Below are 15,923 nucleotides of genomic sequence, written 5' to 3' on the forward strand. Positions count from 1 at the left end.
TCCGTTCCATGTACCTGTAACTATCACTGCTAAGATCAAGTGATACTAATTTTGACAACTGAGAGATTGTGGAAGGAATATTACCACTGAGCTCACAATATGATAGATTTAGATGCGTGAGATTCACTAAATCTCCAACACCAATAGGCATTGAAGACAATGAAAAATCATTAAAAGCCAAGTTGAGGTTTTGAAGATGTTTAAGCTGAAAGATTGTGCTATTCGGATGTAATTCACCTTTCAGATTGTTGCAACTGAGGTCCACATCAATCACGTGACCTAACACGGTGTCACACGTGACACCGTCCCACTCACAACAATCTGTACTGTTTTTCCAAGAGAATTCTGCTCTTTACCCAAATGCTTTTGCTCACTCCCAAAGTAAAAGTCCATAATGCCCCTACACATGTTAACTCATGTAGCGTGAGTTAACTTACGCCAGTTATAAGATGAACATGACTTAAGTCATGCTGCGTGACTTAAGTCGCGTTGCGTGCTGTTATCAGCCAGGCAGGACCACATTCTGCCTCATTTTCAAACAACACACAAAAATCTCAATTTTCTCTCAAATTACCCAACTCCAAAATTCCTTCAACTTCAAATCAAACAACACTACAACAACAAGAACAAGTAAGCTTTCACTTAAATTATGTTGGTATGATAGATTTTTTGTTGTTAATCTAGAATTTGTTAGGTTTATTGTTTTGTTAAAATTTTAATTTTTTTTGCAAGAAATGATAGAATGCTACATGCAAATGACTTATAGTGCTTAATTGTTATGATGTTTAGATGTTTGCATGATTATGTTAGATTTTTTACACTTAGATTAATTTTTTTAGATTTAGGGTTTGTTTAAATTTTAGTTATTTTGTTTTTTTTGCAATATATGATACAATGTTACATGCAAATGAGTAATATTGCTTAATTATTTAGATCTTTGCATGTTTATGTTGTAGTTATCATTTTTAGGGTTTATGTATAATTTGCACTCCAAGTGTTTGATGAAATGTTTGAATGAGTTTTTCATTGATTGTGTTTAATTTGTAATTGTGTAGATTTGAAGCAATGACCAGGTGGATCGACGTTCATGCACAATTCAACGGCGGAGAACCTCAGAGGTTGAAGGTTCGGTGCCTTGATGTAACGTTAAGAGGGCTCAAGGATCATTTGAATGAATTCAACCAAGCACTCAACCCCAGAGACACAAGGAGGGTGCAAAACGTTCGGTATAAACATCCAAAGCTTGACGAGGGGAGGGTATCATTCACTTGGGTGGAGTTAAAGAACGACAAAAACGTGACGAGCATGTTTTGGGTGCACACCAAGTTCTAGTGGATCGATATGCAGGTGACGCTGCTGAGATCAATTGAAGATATCATCAACAACTTGATTCCGCCAGAAGATCGTCATTAGTTAGGGTAAGGTGCATTCCAACGACAACAATTGTCTTACCTCTGAAATGGGGTAATTCAAACTTGCCAAACAGCGAGGACTCAAGCATTTCGCTCGGCATTCATGTTATTCCTTTGAAAAGATTAAATTCTTGTTAGGCTGGTTTAGATGAAGGTATTAAGTGTCAAGGAATGGACCTCATTTCGGTGGCACTTGAATACCTTCATCTAAATCAAGCCTAACAAGAATTTATTCTTTTCAAAGGAAAGCATGAATGTCGAGGGAAATGCTTGAGTCTTGTTGTTTGGCTAGTTTGAACTTACCCCATTTCAGAGGTAAGACAATTGTTGTAGTTGGAATTCACATTCCAACTGCAACAATTGTCTTACACTGGATGGGCCAATTTAAACTTGTTAATCGGCATGACTCCAACATTCGATGAGCATCTTGAACGATGGTATTCAAGTGTCAAGGAATGGACCTCATTTCGTTGGCACTTGAATACCATCATTCAAGATGCTGATCGTATGCTGGAGTCCTGCTGCTTAGCAAGTTTGAATTTTCTCCATTCAGTGGTAAGATAATTGATGCAGTTGTAAGGTCCATGTAATGTAATGCAATTGTTGACATACATGTCGTTTATGTAATATAACGAAACCTTAATTCAAATTTTTATTCAAATTCACGCTATCGCAATTTTTATTCAAAATCACGCTATCACAACTTTTATTCAAATTCATGCTATCTCAATTTGTATTTGAATTCACGCTGTCACAATTTTTATTGGAATTCACGCTATCGCAATTTTTTTTCAAATTCACGCTATCGCAATTTATATTCAAATTCACGCTCTCACAATTTTTATTTGAATTCACGCTGTCGCAATTTTTATTCGAATTCACGCTATCGCAATTTTTATTCTAATTTAATTTATTTGAATTTATTAATTCAATACGCAATCGTAAAATAAATGCAACAATGAACAAATATAAAGAAACATAAATAATAAATATAAAATATCATTTTATTAATATAATTCTTATTACATTTACAATGGGGTAAAACTAAAACTGCGAAAAAATAAAAACCACCAGAAAACCGACCTATCTGGCGAAAAACTAAAAGAAAATTGTAACGCCCTATTTCTATTAAAGCGATAAAACACGCGAATATAACAAATATTCAAGAAATAGACGCAACGTCTCATCTAAACAACCAGCATGCATATATAATAATATTTCAACAGTCACAGCGGAATATAATTCATACATCCCCAAAAAATATATATGCCATGGTCAAATAACATCAACATAAAATTCTCCAAATCTCAACAATGAGTACACCTCAAAATAAAATAATCTAACAAGACTAGGACACCGACTCAACCTAATCAGAGCCCTAGACTACTACGCCAAAATGATAACAGAGGCTAGCTCCCGCTATCCAAACATCCACCAAGCAACTCACCAAGCGACTAATCCTGCACAACGTCTACCCATCCATACAGACAGGTAGGCGGTCGAAACCACTGGGGGTAAGCATTACATTAATCATAATCAACATATAAAAACATAGCATTCAAGGATTCATACATATCACATATACATAACCATCCCTCATAGAATACTAGCATCACATGATTAATATCCCCCATTACTTGCACCTCAAGCTATCATAGCATAACAAACATATTCAATCTCTAATCAAGACATCGACACAAGCTCATCATTTATCAACATCAGTCAATGAAAATAATACTCACCTCATTACTCATCTAGCATGCTTAACTCAACAAGTACAATCCATCATTTCAAAGTTATAAGCAAGCAATCATCATCATCAAAGAAAATCACCACATCATATACATATATACATATACAAATCTCACATCATCATTAATATCAAATAATTATCTTCAATTGATTCACCAAGTGTATAAGCACAAACAAGTAATACATGCAGTTAGAGCATAATTCAATTATTCACAACCGTCAACAAATCCACCAATGTACATATACACTAATCCACATAATCGCAACATTCAACAATTTCACCAATGCACAAATTCACCAAGTCACATATTCAAATATGACACGACTCATCAACTAATCAAATGCATGCAATGTTCTAGACTCTTCTAGATGCATGTGGTACCAAACTCCTCCAAGGTCGTCACCTTATGATGCAACAAAAACATCATTATCAACGGCTATAATCAACGGCAATATGGATACAAGTATCCGGTCAACGGCACTATGGATATAACATCCGACACGACATATGATGCATGAACATATGACTCAATCCACAATGCATATGTTCACAACAATTTAACGGCTATAATCAACGGCTATATGTATATACACGCATTCATCACCAATCACATCAAAACTAGCATGTATAAACTCACCACCAACAATCAACGTCATTTTCATATAATGATTCAACAACATAGTTCATCATAATGATTTAGCATATATGCATTTACCAATAATATCACCATCAATTAACATATATGCAAGTAATCCACATTAACAACATCATTACAACTCAACAACTTCATATAATTTCTCGCAATTCAAATAAAGGAGAAAATACATCACATTATGATAACCATCATATTCAACACCTAACAACCATTCACACATCTTCATATAATTGTATCAAACTATCCACAAAAGATTTGCCAAGTAATTGGACTTCAAGATTATTTTCGACAAGTTCGTCTCTAGTTTCACCATTTTAAAATAATTGAAGCAATTAAACCAAAACCAAGTAAACAAGATTCAATGCCTCAACTAAGTATACCTCTAGGCTATACATAAGTCGAGTAGAGGATACAATTGCGTTTCACCGGCCAAATGCGACGAAATCATGAAAATCACAAAGTTCGTCTCTCTTTATCACTTTTCAAGAAATTTCCATTTTCGAATCAAAACAAGTTAGATCCATCACGCCATAGTTTAAATACCATTAAACACCTTAATTGAACTTAGAGAACATAAATGTGAAGTTAAGAAACATTCCATAAAGTTTGGGTTGACTTAGAAATAGTTATGCGGAATTTTCGTAAAATTTCCCTAAGACCTCCTTGGAGTATTTTCCTTATAACTCACAAACCAAAAATCATTTTCAAGTCAAACCAAAGCCTCTGGAAAACTAACAAAATTATCTACAACTTTCATGTTTACACCGAAAACCAATTCAAAACAGAAACGAGGGAAAAAGATGCAAGAACGCGAAACAGGGGGTACTGTCCTGTGCAACTCGCAATTGCGAGTAGCTTTACTTGCAATGGCGAGTAAGCTCCAGGAAGCCCTGCTGCTCGCATCCAACTCGCCATTGCGAGTGCGGTGGCGAGTTGTGATAGTAGTTTCGGGAAAAAGAGCCATTTTCACCCGAAAACCCCAATTTTGACTTCCCAAAGCTCAAATTTGATCCCAAAGTTTGTTTAAACATTTCCAAACATGAAAAGACACTCAAAATCATGTAAAACTTGCACCAAAACATCCTTACAACAAAAATCATCATTTGACCCATTTTATGAAAACTTCAAGAACAACACAAATTCATAACAACATTAAAGATTATGATTAACCAAGGTTTCTAACATCAACAACAACACCTCACAACATCAACAACAACAACCAATCATGAATTTATCACAATTCATCAACAATAACATCTCATATAATCAATTTTTGGGTAAAATACAAAGCATACATATGTACATGATTTAAGCTTGCAATTTCATCATCAACAACTCAATTAACATTCAATTTACATACCCAAACATTGCATCACAACATAAACACGAATTTCACAATTAATTTCACAAATAATCAATTATTCAAATAAGCACTTATGTAAAGAATTAGGGTAGAAGCTACAACTAAGTGATTATGACCAAAGACTAACCCCCTTACCTTAATTCTCCACAAACTCAAGCTAAGGCTTCACTTTAGCTCCAATCCCCTTGAATTCTTCCTCCCTTTAGCTCTCTCTAGCTTTCCTCCTCCAAACCCTTTCTCTTCTCTTGTCTCTATCTCTTCCCAAATGTTAAAATGTTGGTAAAACCCTATTCCTCTACTAACACTAGTGTTTAAATAGGCTTTACTTAATTGGGCTCAACTAACAATCCTTAATGGGCCTAGCCCATTTCTATTCTAACCCAAAATGTTACTACTCACTTAACGGTAAAATGTAATAACAACGGTCAACTACCGGTAATAAAATAATTACTACACTCTCTCTAGTAATTTAGTAAAATAACAACTCTCACTAAGCACTGAAATAATCCTCAACAGAATTACAAAATTACCCCCACTCTCAAAATGACTAAAATACCCTTCTACACTGAACACTACAATTCCCAACCAAAAAAAACACACAGAGGCAATTAATCACATAAGAGCACATATAACACACATAAATAAATAATAAAATAAATATAGAGAAAAATCGGGCTGTTACAACTCTCCCCCACTAAAAAGAATTTTCGCCCTCGAAAATTACCTGAAGGAAACAACTCTGGATACGCAACCCACATCCTACTCTCCGATTCCCAAGTGGAACTCTCACCAGTTGGTCCAACCCAAATCACTTTGACCAAAACGATCTCCTTGCCACGCAAACGCTTCACCTCCCGATCCTCAATCCTCACTGGCCAAGTCTCAACGGTCAAATTATCCCTTACTTCCAAATCATCCACTTGAATCACATGAGACGCATCATACACATACTTCCGCAACTGTGACACATGAAACACATCATGAAGATTCGACAAAGATGATGGTAACGCAATCCGATACGCTACAACCCCAACCTTCTCAATAATCTCAAACGATCCAACAAAACGAGGAGTCAACTTCCGACACTTCAAAGCACGACCAACACCGGTTACAGCATTCACTCTCAAAAATACACGATCACCAACCTGAAACTCAATGTCCTTCCTCCTCTTATCATGATAACTCTTCTGCCTACCCTGAGACGCTCTCATCTTTTCTTGGATCATCTTAACCTTTTCCGTAGTCTCTTACACAACCTCCGGTCCTAACAAAGCACTTTCACCTGACTCATACCAACACAACGGTGTCCTACACCTCCGACCATACAAAGCTTCAAACGGCGCTATTCCGATACTAGAATGAAAACTGTTGTTGTAAGTAAACTCAATCAACTGTAAACATTCGACCCAACTGACACCTTGTTCCAACACACAAGCTCTCAACAAATCTTCCAAACTCTGAATAGTCCTCTCCGTCGGACCATCAGTCTGGGGATGATAAGCATAACTCAATCTCGACTTAGTTCCCAAAGCAACTTGCAAACTCTCCCAAAACTTAGAAGTAAACCTCGGATCGCGATCCGACACAATACTAGAAGGAATACCATGCAATCTAACAATCTGTTCAATGTAGATCTCAGCCAACTTCGCCACAGACATACCGGTCTTGATAGGAACAAAATGTACCGACTTCGTCAACCGATCAACAATCACCCAAATCGAATCAAAACCCTTCGCGGTCTTCGGAAAAGCTCCAACAAAGTCCTAGAAATACTGTCCCACTTCCACTCTGGCACAAACAACAGTTGCATCAAACCTGACGGTCTTTGATGTTCAATCTTAGACTTCTAACAAACCAAACAAGCGTAGAACAAATTCCGCAATCTCTTTCTTCATTTCAGGCCACCAAAACAACCTCTTCAAATCCTGATACATCTTAGTTGCTCCTGGATGAATACTCAAACTACTACTGTGACCTTCATCCAAAATCAGCCTCTTAAGCTCAAGAACATCTGGTACACAAACACGATCACGAAACATCAAAACACCGTTCTCACCCAATCTGAAGTCTCCACCTTTACCTTGGTTAACCAACACCACACGATCGACAAGTCCCAAATCTTCCTTCTGACCATTCTTAATCTCTTCCAGAATATTACTCGTCAGCTTCAACATTCCCAACCTCACACCATCCAGTGTCAACTCACTAACCAAACTCAAGTCTCGAAACTGCTCAATCAACTCTAACTCTTTAACCATCAAAGCAGACATATGCAACAACTTCCTACTCAAAGCATCAGCAACAACATTCGCCCTTCCAGGATGGTAACTCAACTGGAAATCGAAATCCTTAAGATACTCCAACCATCTCCTCTGCCTCATATTCAACTCCTTCTGGTCAAACAAGTACTTCAAACTCTTGTGATCACTGAACACCTCAAACTTAGAACCATACAAATAATGCCTCCAAATCTTCAACACATACACAACGACCGCCAATTCCAAATCATGAGTCGGATAATTCTTCTCATGTACTTTCAACTGCCTCGAAGCATAAGCCACAACCTGACGATTCTGCATAATCACACCACCAAGACCCATCTTAGAAGCATCACAATACACAACAAACGATTCCTTTGGATTTGGCAAAATCAACATTGGAGCTGAAGTCAACCTCTTCTTCAACTCTTGGAAACTCTTCTCACACTTAGCATCCCAAACATAAGTTTGTCCTTTCCGAGTCAACTGCGTCAATGGCAACGCCAACTTAGAGAATCCATCAATGAATCTCCGATAATAACCTGCCAAACCAAGAAAGCTTCTAACTTCAAAAACAGACTTAGGCGATTCCCACTGCAACACTGCATCAACCTTCGACGGATCCACGTCAATACCACCTTTAGAAATCACATGACCAAGGAAACTCAATTCCCGCAACCAAAACTCACACTTCGACAACTTAGCAAACAACTTCTTCTCCTTCAAGACACCTAACACAATCCTCAAGTGTTTTGCATGCTCTTCTTCAGACTTTGAATACACCAAAATATCATCTATAAACACTACCACAAAACGGTCCAGAAAAGGATGAAATATTCTGTTCATATATTCCATGAAAACACCTGGCGCATTAGACACTCCAAATGGCATCACAGAATACTCATAGTGTCCATACCTCGTTCGAACGCAGTTTTGGATATATCTTCTGCCTTCACTCTAATCTAATGATATCCTGATCTCAAATCAATCTTGCGGAACACTTCTGCACCAACCAACTGATCCATCAAATCATCAATCCTCGGAAGCGGATACCGATTCTTAATCGTCACCTTATTCAACTGCCGATAATCCACGCACAACCTCATGCTTCCATCTTTCTTCTTAACTAACAATATAGGAGCACCGCACGGAGAAACACTCGGCCTGATAAACTGCTTCTCGAGCAACTCTTCCAACTGCTTCTTCAATTCACCCAACTCTGATGCAGACATCCGATACGGCGCAATCGAAATAGGACTCGTTCCTGGTACCAAATCAATTGCAAACTCAACCTCCCTCTCTGGTGGTAACTCGGTAATGTCGTCCGGAAAAACTTCTGGAAACTCTTGCACTACCGGCAATTCACCAACTCCTTTCTCACTACTTTCCTTCAAGGAAGCAAACAAAATCCAAAATCAATAGGACACGTAATACAAACCACCACCAACTGAGCCTCTGCAGCCAAAAATACCTTCCCTTGCCAGACCCAACAAACCTGAAGCAACCTGCTACTCCCCCACTACGCTCAAACCCACCTAAAAGAACGGAAAAACACAACAAGTACCGAAGGTAACTCAATACCATTCACATACAACAGGGAATTCAACGGGTTTTGGTCTGGACAAGACCGACCACGGCTCTGATACCAACTTGTAACGCCTTATTTCTATTAAAGAGATAAAACACGCGAATCTAACAAATATTCAAGAAATAGACGCTACGTCTCATCTAAACAACACCCAGCATGCATATATAATAATATTTCGACAGTCACAGCGGAATATAATTCATACATCCCCAAAAAATATATATGCCATGGTCAAATAACATCACCATAAAATTTTCCAAATCTCAACAATGAGTACACCTCAAAATAAAATAATCTAACAAGACTAGGACACCGACTCAACCTAATCAGAGCCCTAGACTACTACGCCAAAATGATAACGGAAGCTAGCTCCCGCTATCCAAACATCCACCAAGCAACTCACCAAGCGACTAATCCTGCACAACGTCTACCCATCCATACAGACAGGTAGGCGGTCGAAACCACTGGGGGTAACCATTACATTAATCATAATCAACATATAAAAACATAGCATTCAAGGGTTCATACATATCACATATACATAACCATCCCTCCAAGAATACTAGCATCACATGATTAATATCCCCCATTACTTGCACCTCAAGCTATCATAGCATAACAAACATATTCAATCTCTAATCAAGACATCAGCACAAGCTCATCATTTATCAACATCAGTCAATGAAAATAATACTCACCTCATTACTCATCTAGCATGCTTAACTCAACAAGTACAATCCATCATTTCAAATATGACACGAATACACCAATCCACATAATCGCAACATTCAACAATTTCACCAATGCACAAATTCACCAAGTCACATATTCAAATATGACACGACTCATCAATTAATCAAATGCATGCAATGTTCTAGACTCTTCTAGATGCATGTGGTACCAAACTCCTCCAAGGTCGTCACCTTATGATGCAACAAAAACATCATTATCAACGGCTATAATCAACGGCAATATGGATACAAGTATCCGGTCAACGACAATATGGATATAACATCCGAAACGACATATGATGCATGGACATATGACTCAATCCACAATGCATATGTTCACAACAATTTAACGGCTATAATCAACGGCTATATGTATATACACGCATTCATCACCAATCACATCAAAACTAGCATGTATAAACTCACCACCAACAATCAACGTCATTTTCATATAATGATTCAACAACATAGTTCATCATAATGATTTAGCATATATGCATTTACCAATAATATCACCATCAGTTAACATATATGCAAGTAATCCACATTAACAACATCATTACAACTCAACAACTTCATATAATTTCTCGCAATTCAAATAAAGGAGAAAATACAACACATTATGATAACCATCATATTCAACACCTAACAACCATTCACACATCTTCATATAATTGTATCAAACTATCCACAAAAGATTTGCCAAGTAATTGGACTTCAAGATTATTTTCGACAAGTTCGTCTCTAGTTTCACCATTTTAAAATAATTGAAGCAATTAAACCAAAACCAAGTAAACAAGATTCAATGCCTCAACTAAGTATACCTCTAGGCTACACATAAGTACAGTAGAGGATACAATTGCGTTTCACCGGCCAAATGCGACGAAATCATGAAAATCACAAAGTTCGTCTCTCTTTATCACTTTTCAAGAAATTTCTATTTTCGAATCAAAACAAGTTAGATCCATCACGCCATAGTTTAAATACCATTAAACACCTTAATTGAACTTAGAGAACATAAATTTGAAGTTAAGAAACATTCCATAAAGTTTGGGTTGACTTAGAAATAGTTATGCGGAATTTTCGTAAAATTTCCCTAAGACCTCCTTGGAGTATTTTCCTTATAACTCACAAACCAAAAATCATTTTAAAGTCAAATCAAAGCCTCTGGAAAGCTGACAAAATTATCTACAACTTTCATGTTTACACCGAAAACCAATTCAAAACAGAAACGAGGGAAAAAGATGCAAGAACGCGAAACAGGGGGTACTGTCCTGTGCAACTCGCAATTGCGAGTAACTTTACCTTCAATGGCGAGTAAGCTTCCAGGAAGCCCTGCTGCTCGCATCCAACTCGCCATTGCGAGTGCGGTGGCGAGTTGTGACAGTAGTTTCGGGAAAAAGAGCCATTTTCACCCCAAAACCCCAATTTTGACTTCCCAAAGCTCAAATTTGATCCCAAAGTTTGTTTAAACATTTCCAAACATGAAAAGACACTCAAAATCATGTAAAACTTGCACCAAAACATCCTTACAACAAAAATCATCATTTGACCCATTTTTATGAAAACTTCAAGAACAACACAAATTCATAACAAAATTAAAGATTATGATTACCCAAGGTTTCTAACATCAACGACAACACCTCACAACATCAACAACAACAACAACCAATCATGAATTCATCACAATTCATCAACAACAACATCTCATATCATCAATTTTTGGGTAAAATACAAAGCATACATATGTACATGATTTAAGCTTGCAATTTCATCATCAACAACTCAATTAACATTCAATTTACATACCCAAACATTGCTTCACAACATAAACACGAATTTCACAATTAATTTCACAAATAATCAATTATTCAAATAAGCACTTATGTAAAGAATTAGGGTAGAAGCTACAACTAAGTGATTATGACCAAAGACTAACCCCCTTACCTTAATTCTCCACAAACTCAAGCTAAGGCTTCACTTTAGCTCCAATCCCCTTGAATTCTTCCTCCCTTTAGCTCTCTCTAGCTTTCCTCCTCCAAACCCTTTCTCTTCTCTTGTCTCTATCTCTTCCCAAATGTTAAAATGTTGGTAAAACCCTATTCCTCTACTAACACTAGTGTTTAAATAGACTTTACTTAATTGGGCTCAACTAACAATCCTTAATGGGCCTAACCCATTTCTATTCTAACCCAAAATGTTACTACTCACTTAACGGTAAAATGTAATAACAAAGGTCAACTACCGGTAATAACAACTCTCACTAAGCACTAAAATAATCCTCAGCAGAATTACAAAATTACCCCCTGTTTTATCTTGGTTTTCGGGTGTCAAACATTGATTACGTTTGAACCTTTTAACCGGTGATATCTCATTTTTTTCTCGGGAAGGGAAAAAATAAGCAAAACCCTTGAGAATCGAGGTCCGGGAGTTGTTTTCGCTACGGGAAGGTGTTAGGCACCCATAACGACTATAGTAACCTATAGGAACCGTCTTTACTTTCTACGCGCGCGCTTTATTTTTAAATGCTATTTGGAAAATGATATTTACACCTAAGAGTTTACTAAGTCAAGAATTAGAGGGAGAAGAAGATGTTTGAATTTTAATTTTATTTGAATTGAAGGAATTTTGATTCCTTGCCTACGTACCCGTTTAAGGGATCAAATCCACCGTAGTTCTCTTCCAAAAATGTTTTTGTTTTTGTTGGTTGATTTTAAGTTTGAAAATTGGAATTTTGAAGAATGAGAGAGAGAGAGGCCTCAAGGACATAAGATTGTGAAATTGTGAGGTTGAATTAGTTATTTTGCAAAAAAGTCTAAGTATGATTAAGAATTTGTTAAGATTTTTGTTTAAGAAAATAAAAGGAAAATCAATGGGATTTTGATCCCAAAGTTTATTTAGAAAATGATTTGAGTGATATTGTTCATATTTTTTTGGAAAAAAGAATTTTTCTAAGTATCGCGACTCCTAAGCATACATCTAAACATACATTCCCTAAGCATACATCTAAAGTAACCATGTGATGTGTGTGTGCATGTGTCGGTGCTTGTGTCGGTGTACATCATTAGAGTCCATTGTCCTTTACATCATTGGCCTAGATACATGCTATGGTCTTGTAAGAATTTAAAAGCATAAGAAAAATATTACAAAACCCCTAAGTTTTACATTCTAACCTTTGCATGAATTAAAGTGCAAGAAATTAAAGTGCAAGAAATAAGAGATGAAAATATGATGTGAGATGCTATGGAAATGAGACATGAAACAAAAGGGGTTAGTAGCACAAATGATATAGAAACTAGTATCAAAATGCATAGTAAAGCTATTGTAACTTGCAAGAAAAGTAAACCAATCAAGCTTGACAAAAAGTGATAAAAGAACTTGAAACTTAATGCAAAACTAAGACTAGATTGAAGCCTAGATTCTCATAATATTGGAGAAGTTTTGGATGACTTGTTTCGAGAAAATCAACATGAGAATCTAAGGATTTAACTATGCCAAAGTTTACAAGATTTTCAAGTTCTTTATGCACTTTTATTTCTCAAGCTTATTTCATAGTATTCACAACATAAAGAATCCACCAAATTCACACAAACAAAACAGCAAGTATTCACCAAAAATAAAGGACAAAATCACTCCAAAAAATTACATGTTCAAGACTACAATTATGTATCAAAATCCAAGCTCAAAATCACATCACAATTTCACAAAAAATGTTAAAAAAGTGAGCTACAAGTAAGGAAAGGTTACACATAATCTTGAGGTGAACTTTGGCATGAAACCACATCTTAAATGATAGGCTTCAAGTGCCAAAATTACTACAAGAAAAAGTGTACCAACACTTAAGAGTTTTTAACAAAGTTTTAACAAGAATCAAAGTATTGAATTAGCAAGAACGCAAAATATTTTTCCTACACCTCTAAGCAATATTCAACATGCAAACAGCATCAAGATTCAACAAAAAACACAAGAAAATTAATAGAAAGTTATTTGGAATTTTTTTGCAAAGTTTTTGGACACATAGGGGTGCAAACAGCAAAATTAACACAAACACGCAGGAAGGGGGTGTGTGCGTAGCAAACAGTCAAACAGAAACAGCATGGGCTTAGCAAAATAGTTTGGGCTCAGGCAAGATTCATCATAACCACATGATCAAGATCAGAAATCACAAGAAGCACACACATAATAGCTTAATATGGACAGGCATGCACAGGATAAAACAACACAAAGAGTAGTAACTAAAGAAGCCTTTCACGTGACAAACAAACACAACACCAAAATTTCCTCTCTCTTCTCTCAACTTCATGAAACGTTTTCTCCCTCCTTCTCATGAAACTTCATCTTCCTCACAAAGCCTCGCCGGAAAATTCATAGAGTTCGCCGGAATCTTCAAAGGTTCGCCGGAAAATTCATAACTCCGGCGACACCTCCGGATTCCGGCGAGCTCCGATTTGAAAACTTTTTATACCAAAATATTCCTCTCTTTGTTCTTGTTTCAAATTCGCATTTAGATTTCGAAAAACAACACTCAATAATTCTAGATCTACGAAATCAATCACGGAAATTTGCAATTCAAGAAGCTACGAGAGAAGACTTAAACGAGTATACCTCTGTTGATTTCGGAGAAGAAGAAAACGAGGAGGAAAGCTTCAAGTAGTGCTTCAGCAACTTGTTTTATTTCCTTCCCTTTCTCTGTTCCTCTTTGATTCCAATTCGGATGTTGAAAAAAAAATGAACGAATCCTCCGTTCGTTTCTCTGTTTCGGTTCGATGATCAAAAGCTTGCTCGCGGTGGATTTGATTTTTGATTGTGGTGTTGTGCGAATTCAGTGAATGAAAGTTTGATTATGAAGGATTCAAGCTTTTGGTTATGGAGGTTTTTTGGTTATGGAGGCTTTGAAGGTTTTTGGTTATGGAGGAAGGTAGTTAGAAGAGAGAAAGTGTTGAAGATGGAGGTGGTTAGAAGAGGTAGTTGTGGTGGTGATAGAGGTTGAGGGAGTTTGTTAGGGTGGTGGAAGAAGAGAAGGAGTTTGTTATGGTGGAGATTGTGGTGGTTGGAGAAGTTTGTTGTGGTGGTAGAAGAAGAGAAGAGGGCGGTTAGAGAGAGAAGAGGGAAAAGAAAAAAAATGATTTTTGTGATTTTTTTGTGTAAAAAAATGATCAGTGAGAAAAAAAAATGATTAATTCCTTGACTTTGACCAATGGGACCTATTATATAGGTGATGTGGGAATGATGGACCAATGGGAGTAGGACATGTGGCGTAACTAACTTCTTCGACAAAAAATGAATTAAAATGCAATTTTAATAACTTCAGGACTAAAATGCAAAAATTAACTAAAGTTGTATTTAAAAAGTAATTTGAAAATTAACGTAAAGCGAAACGATTAAAAATAACAAAACGGACTAAAATGAATCGACTACTAAATGAGGTACTTTAAAGTAACCTCTCTCCGTCAAAATTTTGTGTGAAATGACCAAAATGCCCCTAGGGACTAAAATGACTCAAAATGACTCCGATGCAATTTTAAAATGGTTTTTTAACAGGGAATTAAAGCAAGAATTTATACAAGCAAATTAAAAGACTCAGAGACAATTTTTAGAGATTAAACAGAGTTTTAACACTGGAAATGACTAAAATGCCCCTAGGGGCTAAACTGACTCAAAATGACTCCAAATGCAATTTTTGAAATGGATTTTGACATGGCATTAAACAAAAACTCATTCAAACCAATTGAAATGACCCAGGGACAATTTCTCAAGGATTGAAAGAAATTTTAACATGGGAAATGACCAAAATGCCCCTAGGGGCTAAATTGACTCAAAATGACTTTAAATGCGATTTTTGAAATGGGTTTTGACATGGAATTAAACAAGGACTTATACAAATCAAATGAGAAGACACAAACAATTTTCAAGGACTAAAATGAATTTGAATGCAGGAAATGACTAAAATACCCTTTTTCATGAATTTTGCAAATAACATTGAAATAAGATGCAGAGAAAGATGCAATTGATCAGAGACAAATCAAATGACTTAAAATGCAAGAAAAACCCTTTGGATGGTTTTAACATGCAAGAAAAGAAGAATTGAGTCAGTATTTTTAGGTCCAAAATCAGGGTATAACAGCTGCCCCTATTTAAGTTTCTTCGTCCGGAGAATCACAAG

The 15,923-nt window shown here is 36.5% G+C and overlaps 1 pseudogene; it reads right to left on the minus strand.

Moving 5' to 3' along the window:
* LOC146929012 (receptor-like protein 47) overlaps positions 1-15,923 on the minus strand; it is a 112,688-nt pseudogene that overhangs the window by 81,899 nt on the left and 14,866 nt on the right.

This window comes from Medicago sativa, chromosome 4, assembly GCF_051527215.1.
Source record: "Medicago sativa cultivar Bolivia chromosome 4, Bolivia_mono, whole genome shotgun sequence".
Classification (NCBI taxonomy): Eukaryota; Viridiplantae; Streptophyta; class Magnoliopsida; order Fabales; family Fabaceae; genus Medicago; species Medicago sativa.